The sequence below is a fragment of the Monodon monoceros genome, unplaced genomic scaffold (assembly GCF_005190385.1).
Source record: "Monodon monoceros isolate NGI ecotype Baffin Bay Population unplaced genomic scaffold, NGI_Narwhal_1 Super_Scaffold_14, whole genome shotgun sequence".
In the NCBI taxonomy this organism is placed as follows: Eukaryota; Metazoa; Chordata; class Mammalia; order Artiodactyla; family Monodontidae; genus Monodon; species Monodon monoceros.
Window position 1 is genome coordinate 7,570,597 of NW_021703770.1, and position 10,438 is coordinate 7,581,034.

At 44.7% G+C, this 10,438-nt stretch overlaps 1 protein-coding gene across 7 annotated transcripts in view; it reads right to left on the bottom strand.

Annotated features, from left to right (window-relative positions):
- EFR3A (EFR3 homolog A) overlaps window positions 1–10,438 on the bottom strand; it is a 200,544-nt gene that overhangs the window by 25,070 nt on the left and 165,036 nt on the right. The window lies entirely within an intron of this gene.

The window sequence follows — 10,438 nt, forward strand, 5'->3', positions numbered from 1 at the left end:
GACTGTTCCCCTTGCTATTCGGCGGGTCCTGTCTGCTCCTTTGCGTGGTTTCACGATCCAGCTGCCGGTGGCAGAGAATAACGCCACATAGATTGTCCATCTGGTTCATGTTGGAATCCATCAGCTCTGGGAGTTTGGTGTGGCTACAGATTATCCCACAAGTGCCCCTTGTTCTTTGCCCCCAAGGATTTCCTTTCATTGTTTTAACCAAACAAGTTCAAATGTCCCTCCTGACTAGTCTTTTGTCTCTAGACTGTCCCTTTATTTCAGAGCTGAGAGATCCTGCAGAAACAGGTGAGTCTTCAAAAACATTCTCTGGGAGGCCAAAGGCTCAGAACAGTTGTGTTTCTCTTTCTCGATATGAAAAGATCAAGGTTCCCAGTGGAAGCCAACCTGATCTGATAATTGGGCTCTTCTTTTCCCTCTGAATCCTTTGCCAAGAGAAGGGAGCACAGCTCCACCCTCCAAAGTTCCTGTGAGAGTTCAGAGTCCAGGTGGGAAGCCAAGTTCCAAGACTGGCAGCCACCTTGTTGTCAAGTGTCAGAGGCTTTGCTGTTGGAGATGTGAGGTGGGCCCTGCCCCATCTTGAAAATCCCCTTAGAAAGATGCACCAACTTCATCAGATTTGTCAATCATTCCCTGTTTTAATGAGGAAGATGCCTTCCACATTGCTTCCAATGGGGTATGGCTATTCTTTTTCTTTTTTCTCTTTGTGATGTAGCAGTGATGGAAAACACCAATCTGAAGAGCAAACTGAGGCTTCCAGTGACATGAATCCGTTGTATCTGATTTTGGATTGTATTTTCTTTAACCCCCTTTTACGGCATAGAATTCTGGTGCCTTGCCCCCTGAATTTGCCTCCATGCTACAGTAGGCTCTCTTCACGTTCTGGCTTACATGGGAACACAACTCTTCCACAAGTGGCCTTTCGTGCTCTTTATAATATGATTTCCTGTAATTTTTAAACTGTATGTGTAATTTATATTCTGGCTCTGTCCAATATTTGAACAACTTTAATAAGTTGATTTCCATATATATTATGCAAACAATTCTTACCTGATTTTTTATGTTCTATCTTAAAACAAATAAATACCGCACCACTTACTAATAAATAGACATTTCAATGATTGTGTGGCAAAATGTTCTTTGCTTCATTAACAACACAGAGCGACAAGGAAAGACAGTTCATTATTAGTCGCGGGCAGGAGGAATAGGACGGGATTTGGGTATGTTTGTAAGAAGTGGTTGAGACGCAGAGAATAAAGACACAAGAAAGAAAACATAATTCAATGTTTTCATAGCTACAAAGTGCATGATATGGATTGCACACCTCCTTAGGAACAGCCACTATACAGGTTGTAGATGTACAGACTTTAGTAAAACATTATCTAATCGTTACAGTTTTAAGACATTATTACTCCATTTTTATAGGTGAGAAAATTCAGACCCAGAAACATAAAAGACCTGCCCAAGGACAGACATTGATAAGTGAACAGTCACAAGTAGGGCCCAGGACCATCTACCCCCAAGACTCATGCCACTTTCTTTGGAGAAGTTTCCCCTCCTAGACCATGTTGGGGGGAAGACCACGTGGGTGACTCAGAGTGAATGTAAGTCAACAGAGAGGAAATTAGTAAAGCTCATATCAGATGGCCTCTCTCTGTTGTCAGTAGAGCAGGAAGGGATGTTTTCTCATGAGAAAGAGGGAGTTGGAGCAGGGAACCTCGGGAGAGTTACTTAACCTTTCTCTGTCTTGGTTTATCATCTGTAAAGTGGGGAGAACAATGTGTGCCTTGAAGGGTCATTATCCTAGCCAAGGATCTGGCACTCAGCGCATGCTCAGTGAATGACAGCTTCTGACTCCATCCTGTACCCACACGCCTGGCTGCCTTAATTTGGGTTTCTGCAAGAATAGAGACAGAATGTTGGATGCAGGTAGTATATTTGGAAAGTGATCCCAGAAAACACAGCTGAGAAAGAGTGCAGAGACTGGAACAGGGAGGGAGAAAAGCCAGTAAAGAATGAGCTAATCCTTGTGGGTAACTGGGCTCAATTCCACCAGGAACCCCCTGAGAACGCATGTGAAATACACCAGAGAATCATTCCACCTTGGGACAGGCATCTGGGGTATTCATCCACGGAGCCCGGTTCTTCCCTGGTTGAGAGTTGCCCCTGGGATATAAGTTCCCTCCTCTGTCAGTTTTCCTGTGCTACAGCTGAGCAAGCTCCCAGGTGCAAAAGCTCTAAGGCAGAGAAGCAGAGAGACGTAGCCAGAGGAGCTGTCTGCCTGCTGTGACCCGTGTGCTGTGACCACAGGTGAGCTTGCAGCTGGGCAGAGGGAAAACAGCATAGCAACATGAGCATCTGGTACATAAGCCCCACTTGAAAACCCTACATACACACAGGGAAGCAAAAACCCAGCCAGGTTGCCACAAATCACTCTGTAAGTCAAAGGACAAAGTTGGCCAACACTGGACAAGCTGGCCGTGGTGCCCATGAACTTGTTCATTATTAAAACAGTGCCTGTAACCACTAGGAAGCAGGGTAGAAGGTCTGCTAGAAGATCAGGTCCACATTTGTCATTGTGAAGACCCGTGGCTGACAGGTGAGATGAGCATCCACTCAGCAAACATATGTCCCTCCCCCAATAAAACATACCCACCTCCGGTCTCAGATGACTGCATGACAGACAGAAAAAGAGCCTAAAAATTATATCCCTGAGAAAATCCCTTTCCATCTGCACAAATGGAGCAAAAGCCCATTCATAACCTTGCAGATCCTCCTGGGAGCCAGTTACTGTTCCTAACAATGTCGGCTTCCAACAATGAAGCTTTCAACAATGAACAATGTCGGGCATCCAGGTGACCTGAGACCCTGTGGCTTCCCCACACTGAAGACGTGTAAGGTGTCTCCCCTGAGAAGAGTCCAATTGTCCTTGTATCCTGCCTCCACATCAAATATGAAAACATTGCCAGCAATTTATCTTCTGGTTCTGGGCAGGTCAGCCCCGGGCCGGTGGAGGGCAGGTGGAGTTAGCAGAGAGAAGCAGAAATGAAATTAGAGAAGTAACAGAGGTCAGGTCATGAACAGCCTGCTGGGTCATGATAAAGACATTTGCTTTTACTCTGAGTCAGACAGGAAGTCATGCAGGGCTTTGAGGAGAGAGGTGAGAAGATCTGACGGATGCTAACAAGGGGTTCTCTAGCTGCCGTATTGAGAATACACTGAATGAGGCAAAGGCAGAGGCAAGGAGATTAATCAGGGACACGACTGCATTAGCAATAATCCAGGTGAGAGCCAAGAGTGGCTTGGACCAGGGTGATGGAGGTGGTGAGAAATCTTAATATTTAGAATCTAGATACCTTTTAAGAGTAGAAATGACAGCTATATATATACATATATCCCCTCCCTCTTGGATCTCCCCCCTCTGCTGCCCCTCCCCACCCATATAAGTCACCACAGAGCACCGAGCTGAGCTCCCTGAGCTATACAGCAGGTTCCCACTGGCTATCTGCTTTACACATGGTACTGATTCACTTCATTGCACAGCAGAAACTAACATGACACTATAAAGCAACTATATCCCAATAAAAATAATTTAAAAAAAGAACCCAGCCACAGACAATTAAAAAAAAAAAAGAGTAGAAATGACAGGATTTTCTGATAGACTGAATGTGAGATGTGGAAGAAGAAGAATCCAGGAAGATTATGCAGTATTTTATTTGAGTACCTGGAAGAATGAACGTATCATTAATTGAGATGGGAGTAGATTAGGGAAGGGGCAAGTTTTTGCAAAAGGATGTGAATTTGGCTTTTTAAATGTTAAATCTGAGATGCATATGAGGCATCTAGTGGAAATGTTCTGTAGATAGCTGAGTGTGTAATTAAGATTATTTAGGGCTGAAGGTACCTATCTATCTGTCTGTCTGTCTATCTATCTATAGATTTGACAAGTTATAGATAACCTTTAAAACCATGAGACAAGATGCAATCTCCAAGTGAACAAGTATAGAGAAAAAAGAGGAGACACCTAAGGACTATACCCAGCAACCTCAAGAGGTCAAGGAGACGAGGCGGAACCAGCAAAAGAGGCTGAGCAAAAGCAGTTGATGAAATAGAAGACGATCAGAAGAGTATGGCGTTGGCGATGCCAAGCGCAGACCTCATCTCATGGAGCGAGTGACCTACTGCAGGCGCGGAGTGCTACTGAGAGGTCGAGTGAGCAGAGCAGTTAGCCACATGGGAGTCATGGAGACCTTGACAAAGGCGGTTTGGGTGGGGTGCTGCCGTGATGCCTGATTGGCGTGGCCTTGAGAGAGAGGAGAGGAGAGGAATTGGGGGCATTGAGTAGGGACAACTCGTAGTGACCATCTTAAGCATACAGTTCCATGGTATTGAATAAATTTGTAACAGTGTGCAACTATCCCTAACTCCCATCTCCATAACTCTTGCCTTCTTGTAAAATTGAAACTCTGCACCATCCATTCAAGAGTAACTCCCCATTCTCCTCCCCCTCACCATCCCTGGCAACTACCATTCTACTTTCTGTCTCTATGATTTTGACTATTAGGTACCTCGTACAAGTGGAAGCCTGCAGCATTTGTCTTTTTGTACCTGCATTTTTAAGTACAAGGAAAATGAGCCTCAGAGAGGTCAAGCAGTTTGCCCAAGGCCACACAGCTAGCCAGTCACTGAAGCAGAACCAGGGCTGTGGCTTTTGTTCCTGCTGCTTCATCCGGAAATGTTACTGTTAGCACAGTAGGTATATTTCACAAGAATCGACCGAAAGTTCAGAAATGCAATCTTTCTAGGCAGACAATGGGTAACGATTCTCAAATGTCTACCTTGAACCAGGTGCTGTAAGCCCTTTCCTTACGACCATTCTATCCTTCTGACAGCCTTCTGCGGTGGCTACTATTGCGATCTTCATTTCCTAGATGAGAAAAGTAACTTTGAGGTAACTGATCTCCCTAAACTGAAATGTACAGGCCAGGAGGGCAGGGATCCCGACTGGCTTATTTGGAGCTGAGTCCCCAGCACCCTGAAAAGGTCTGGCACACAAACGGCTCTCCTAGACCATTCCCATAGACAGTGTGTGGCCCCTGCCTCGTTTTCCGACAATATCCTCACTGTCCCCCACCTCCTGCGTGGGTTCCAGCCGGCCTGAACCACTGTAGGTGCTGGGGAGGCAGGATGCTTGAGGTACAAGGGTACCTGCCCTGAAGGTACACACATACACACAACCTACTGAGGGAGACAGACAAGCAAAGAGATCATCCCAATAGAGCACAATAAGACAAATACAAAAATATTACCCTTAATGGGATGGGAGGGTATCAGAGAAGGCTTCCTGGTGACGGGGAGGTCTGAGGTGAGAATAAAAAGGATGAGGTAAAGCTTGGGGTGTGGGTAGCTGAAGGGAGCATATCACAGCCAAAGAGATCTTCACCATGTGGATAATGAAATTCAAATTTATATCATTTTTACACATCATGAAATACTCTTCTTCTTTTGCTTTTTTACAACTGTTTAAAAATGTAGAACCATTTTCGGCTTTATAAGAACAGGCAATGGGGCCAGGCTTGCCCACCCTGCTAAAATTCACGAGCAACCCCTAGCCGGTTCTTCAGAAGACTTCCACTGGCTCACAGGACAGGTGATGCTTGGCTCACAGACCTTTACAGCAGGAAGGGGAAATCATCACCCTGTGATCCTGTTCTGCTCCTTCAGTACATGTAATTACTGTCAGAAGAGGTTTCCCATCCCACGCTGAATCAGTGCTTTGTCATTCTGTTCACGGATGCTATTCAGTTCCCAGCAAAGGCATTTTTCTCCGATGGAGGTGATCCGGTTTCACCGCTTTGGCTTCTTGGTACGATTATTATTCCATTTTTTTTCCCAGAGGACTTAAAGCAAAGTTATCAAGCCTTTCCCCACCTCCACCCTCTGTATCTTTCACTAAGAACTCATATAAACCCCACAGCTCTGACTTAGCTGTTAATCTTTCAGGCTGCTTAAATTCTTTGAAGTCCTTTATCCTGCTCGGGAGACAGGTAAGTCACATACCATAGAGATTTGCAAACCCTTCGGTCCCCTCTACTCCCCAAAGCATGAAGCCAGATAAGAAATGCATCTGCTCTAATTCCCAAACTCTGGGCTCCTGGTTGCCGAATGATAGGAGAGGAGTTTCTATCACCCAATCCCTTACGCTGCACTTAAGCTAAAACTCACCCCTTGATCACAGTCTGTTTCTTTCCATTTTTTCCCTTAAGCTATCGATTAGCATCTTAATGCAATCCTCAGCCGGGAGGATGGCTTGTCCTCACATCTGTGATAAAGGAAACATGATCTTTAATCCAAAGAATTGGAATGAGAAGAAAAGAATGCTGTGAAAAATGGCTGGCAGCAAGGCAACAGCTCAGAAACTATACTTTCTCAGAGGCCAATCAATCACGGATTTGGGCGACAAACAGACCGGGATTCCACTCCTGGCTCTTTGAGCTGCGTTCCCAGGGGCCGGTTGCTTGTCTGGGCCTTGCTTTCCTCCAACTATAAAATAAGGATGATAACCCCTAAGTGGGGTTACTTCCAGGACCAGTAGATATCATACGTAAAATTCCTGGCACCTCAGATAGTCAAGAAATAATAGATTCTTTGCTTCTTTTTCTGAATGAACTATTGAAAAGCCAGAACCTCCCATTTCAGTGTCTCCCCCGGGGCAGTGGAGCCGACTGCCGGGGTGTACGGCCTTAGGCCTCTGGGTCCTCCTCACAGAGAGGGAGCTGGTCCTCACTAGGAAGGATGCTGAGTGCAAGTGTTATCTCCAGATTCTTGGATGCAATACCACAGACATGAATGTCACTTCCACAAGACTCTTAGGTAAGCAAAGCTCTCTCTTTTATTGAAAGAGCTTGTGCACAAGGGAGAAGGTGGAAGAGAGTGGCAGCTCCCTGAGAAGGGGCCAGTTGCTTTTGTAACAATAGGGAGGGTTTGTCTCATCATCACTGGTTAATTTCCAGAAATCATCAAACTTCTTTGATCAGCACCAGGTGGCTCCATGGTGGCTGTCGGGAATAGGGAGCGCTTTGGTGAGGGAAAAGGGGTGCATGAGAATTTTCTGCAAGAAAACATCGGAACAGATAAGGTTAAAATTGATAGTTGAGCTTCTTGTCTTGTGGCAACTAGGTATACTCCTTAGTGTAACAGAGATAAAGTTAATCTTGTACTCCTGTGAGCCTGGTTTTTGTCTCTGGGACTCAGGACCCCAGAGCCTTTGTTCTTTTGCTTCCAAGGCCCGTTTGGCCCAAGGTCTTCCCCCAGTCCTTTTTCAAAATGGCTGTACTCTTGACTTCCTGTCTCAAGTGCGCCGTTACAATGTATTGAGAACATGCTGCTCTGACTGTGGCTGGTCCAAACAAGATGGACTTCAGTGTGAGTTTTGACCCTGACACTGACATTACCATTATCCTGTATCTGACTGGCCGTCTTTCGGCTGCAAAGTCCAGTGAGAAAGGTAGGTTTTCTTGGCAGGCTAGACTAGTCTATGTTGATTGGTGAGCCCCATTAATTGGAAGTACTACAATGTTTAATTAAGGCTCCAGCAGCTTTGTTCTGACCACTCACATTTCCAGCTCCAGGGCTACTGCCAGTCAGACACAGACAGACTGTGAATTCATTTCACAAGCCTCTTGGGCTGATTCACGGATCATGGATCCCAACGACACTTCTCGGCGCTTCTCCTGGGAGTGTGACTGGACTTCTTACCCTTCGACCCACCAAAATGCTTTGAAATAATCATCAATTCTGTTTGTTTCCAACCTCAGGTCCTTTTGTGGCACTCTGGGCTGGTATTTTGAAGGGCAGGAGAACAGAGCAGAACATGGTAAAAAAAAAAGGACACAAACTTTAGTATCTGGGAGACCATGGTTCAAACCCCAGTTCTCCCACTTAGAGGCACATGACCACGAGTAGGGGGCTCTCCCACCGATCCCCGGGGCCCTCTCTTGTATAATTGAAATATCAGTGTCTCTCTCATGGGATGCTTGAGAAGGCAAAATAACAGAGATGATAGCCAAAAGTAGAGGTTCAATAAATTATACTGTTGGAGAGGAAAAAATAACTGTTCCCTCCACCCTCTTAGGTTCAGTATCTGGGGCTCTGCAAATTGAAATGATTAAAAGATTAACAGGAAAAAAGGTTTATTTCATATACATATGGGATGGGAGCACCACAGAAATAAATGAAAACCTCAAAAAGGTGGTCAGACCCTGAAACTTCTATACCATTTTAACAGAAGGATGTTAAGTTTGTGGGGAAGTGACAAGAAATAAAAAGGGTTTTGAGTTTCTAGGGTGCTAAATCGTGGAAAGGTAAATATATGGGGAAACTAGAGGAAGATAAGAGTTATTTTAGTAAGGTTTGTTTGTGCAGTCCCATCTTGGTGCCAACTTTCCATTCCCTTCATGGCCATAAGACTCCCCCTCCCGCCAGGAAGGAGAATTTATGGCAGACCTGCTCTTAGAGAGAGGAGGCTCCAAGAAGGCTTCTTTCTGCACCTGTTGATTCTCAACGGGCTTTAGATCAAAATAATCCGTATGCCAAAGTGGTATATTTGGGGGCAGCATATTTTGACCCCACTGAGTACGTTATTATTGTCATTGTGTCACTACATGACTAGCTTTTATGCCAGTGTCACTGGCTGTTTATTCAAAAATAGCCATGGGAAAAAACAAGGTCCTACTGTATAGCACAGGGAACTATATTCAAACTCCTGTGATAAACCAGAATGGAAAAGAATATGTATATGTATAACTGAATCACTTTGCCACACAGCAGAAATTAACACAATATTGTAAATCAACTATACTTAAATAAAAAAGAATTAAAAAATGGCCATGGGAAATGCAGTGAAATAATGATGACTCCGTTTCAGAGGAAATTTTTGACGTCTGATCCAGTCTTTGTAAAATATAACTTTGAAGATTGTAATTCCATCCACATGGGGAATATTGCTGCTCTTTCTTACTCTTAGAGTACCACCATCTTCCTAAGTACCAACGCTTTTATTTATTTGTTAAGAATTTACATAGCCTTTGCCCTGCACCATATACCATTCACTGTATTTTATAAATATAACAGCCTTGGGTGAGGAAACTAAGACAGAGAGAGGTTTAATAACTTGCACAGCAGGAGTGACCAAACCAAGGAGCAAGGCCAGGCGGCTGGGCTCCAGGGTCTGTGCTTGTAACACCAATGCCATGAGCTCAACAAAGATTTTTTGAGGGAATGCAGGTTCAGTATCTAGAGCCAGAGGGCACTCAAGATGCAAATCAAGTGTGTGAAACCCTAACCCCTGCTCCTTCCTCTGCCCTAGTGTCCCACGGTGGCCCAGGCTCTTAAAGGGGACTTTGCCTGCCCATGATGACTGGTGTTATGTACCGAGCACCCATATGTGCCAGGCGCTGGGTTAAGTACTTTAGATTCATTATCTTAAATCCTCACAAGGACCTTATGAGCTATAGGTTCTCTTATCCCCATTTCGCTGATGAGGAAAACCAAGCTTCAAAGAGTAGACAGATTTATGAGAATGAGAGGACTCCAAGGAAGCACCCCCAGCCTTGTGAGGCCTATCTCTGTCCAGGGTGACATCCAGAAGAAACACCACTGAAGTATCTACCGATAATTAAAAAGCAAATTTAAACGTTTACGAGGATCTTTCAAGAAAATTCCAAAGGTGGTTCTATCCCTAATGGGTAGCAAAACTTCTTAAAATATAATTTTCCGTGAAGATGCTCAATTCCTGAGACAATTTTCCCCCCAGCGCACTTTCTCTTGACATTTCTCCTCTTCCCCAAGTCACCTTCCAGATCTATTCCGTTCTCTACCACTGGCAAATTTCTACTCTTTTCAAATCAAGTCTGCGCAGCCCCTATTAAATGGGTAATACATTAATACCTACACATCAAGATTGTGTAGTTATGACGTGACAGTGTGCGTCAGGCAGCATTCTGTGTGGTGTCTGGCACACAGAAAGCACTCAATAAATTTTCACCATCCTTCCTATTAGTCTCAGCTTTGCGGCTTTTAACTGTCATACTGATTCTGCGCAGCAAATGCCCAGGTGAAAGCCTGGCACACAGTGCTGCAGTGAAGGAAAGAGAGTGTGAGCACTCAAGTGTACGTGTGTATTAATATTATTTTCTTATTTATAAGCAGCAGTGATGCTGTATTTGAAGGGTATTTTCCATCTAAACAGCGGGAAAACCCATGGAAGAGACACTGATTCTCCCTGAATATGCATGCACCCCTCCCAGACTTCCTGCAGTTATTCAGGACCACATGAGTAATTCTGGTGGAGGCTGTAAATGAATGTAAGCGTGTCACTTCCTGCCAGAGCATTTAAGAGTTGGTGCATAATCCTCCAGGTCTCTCCCTTCCC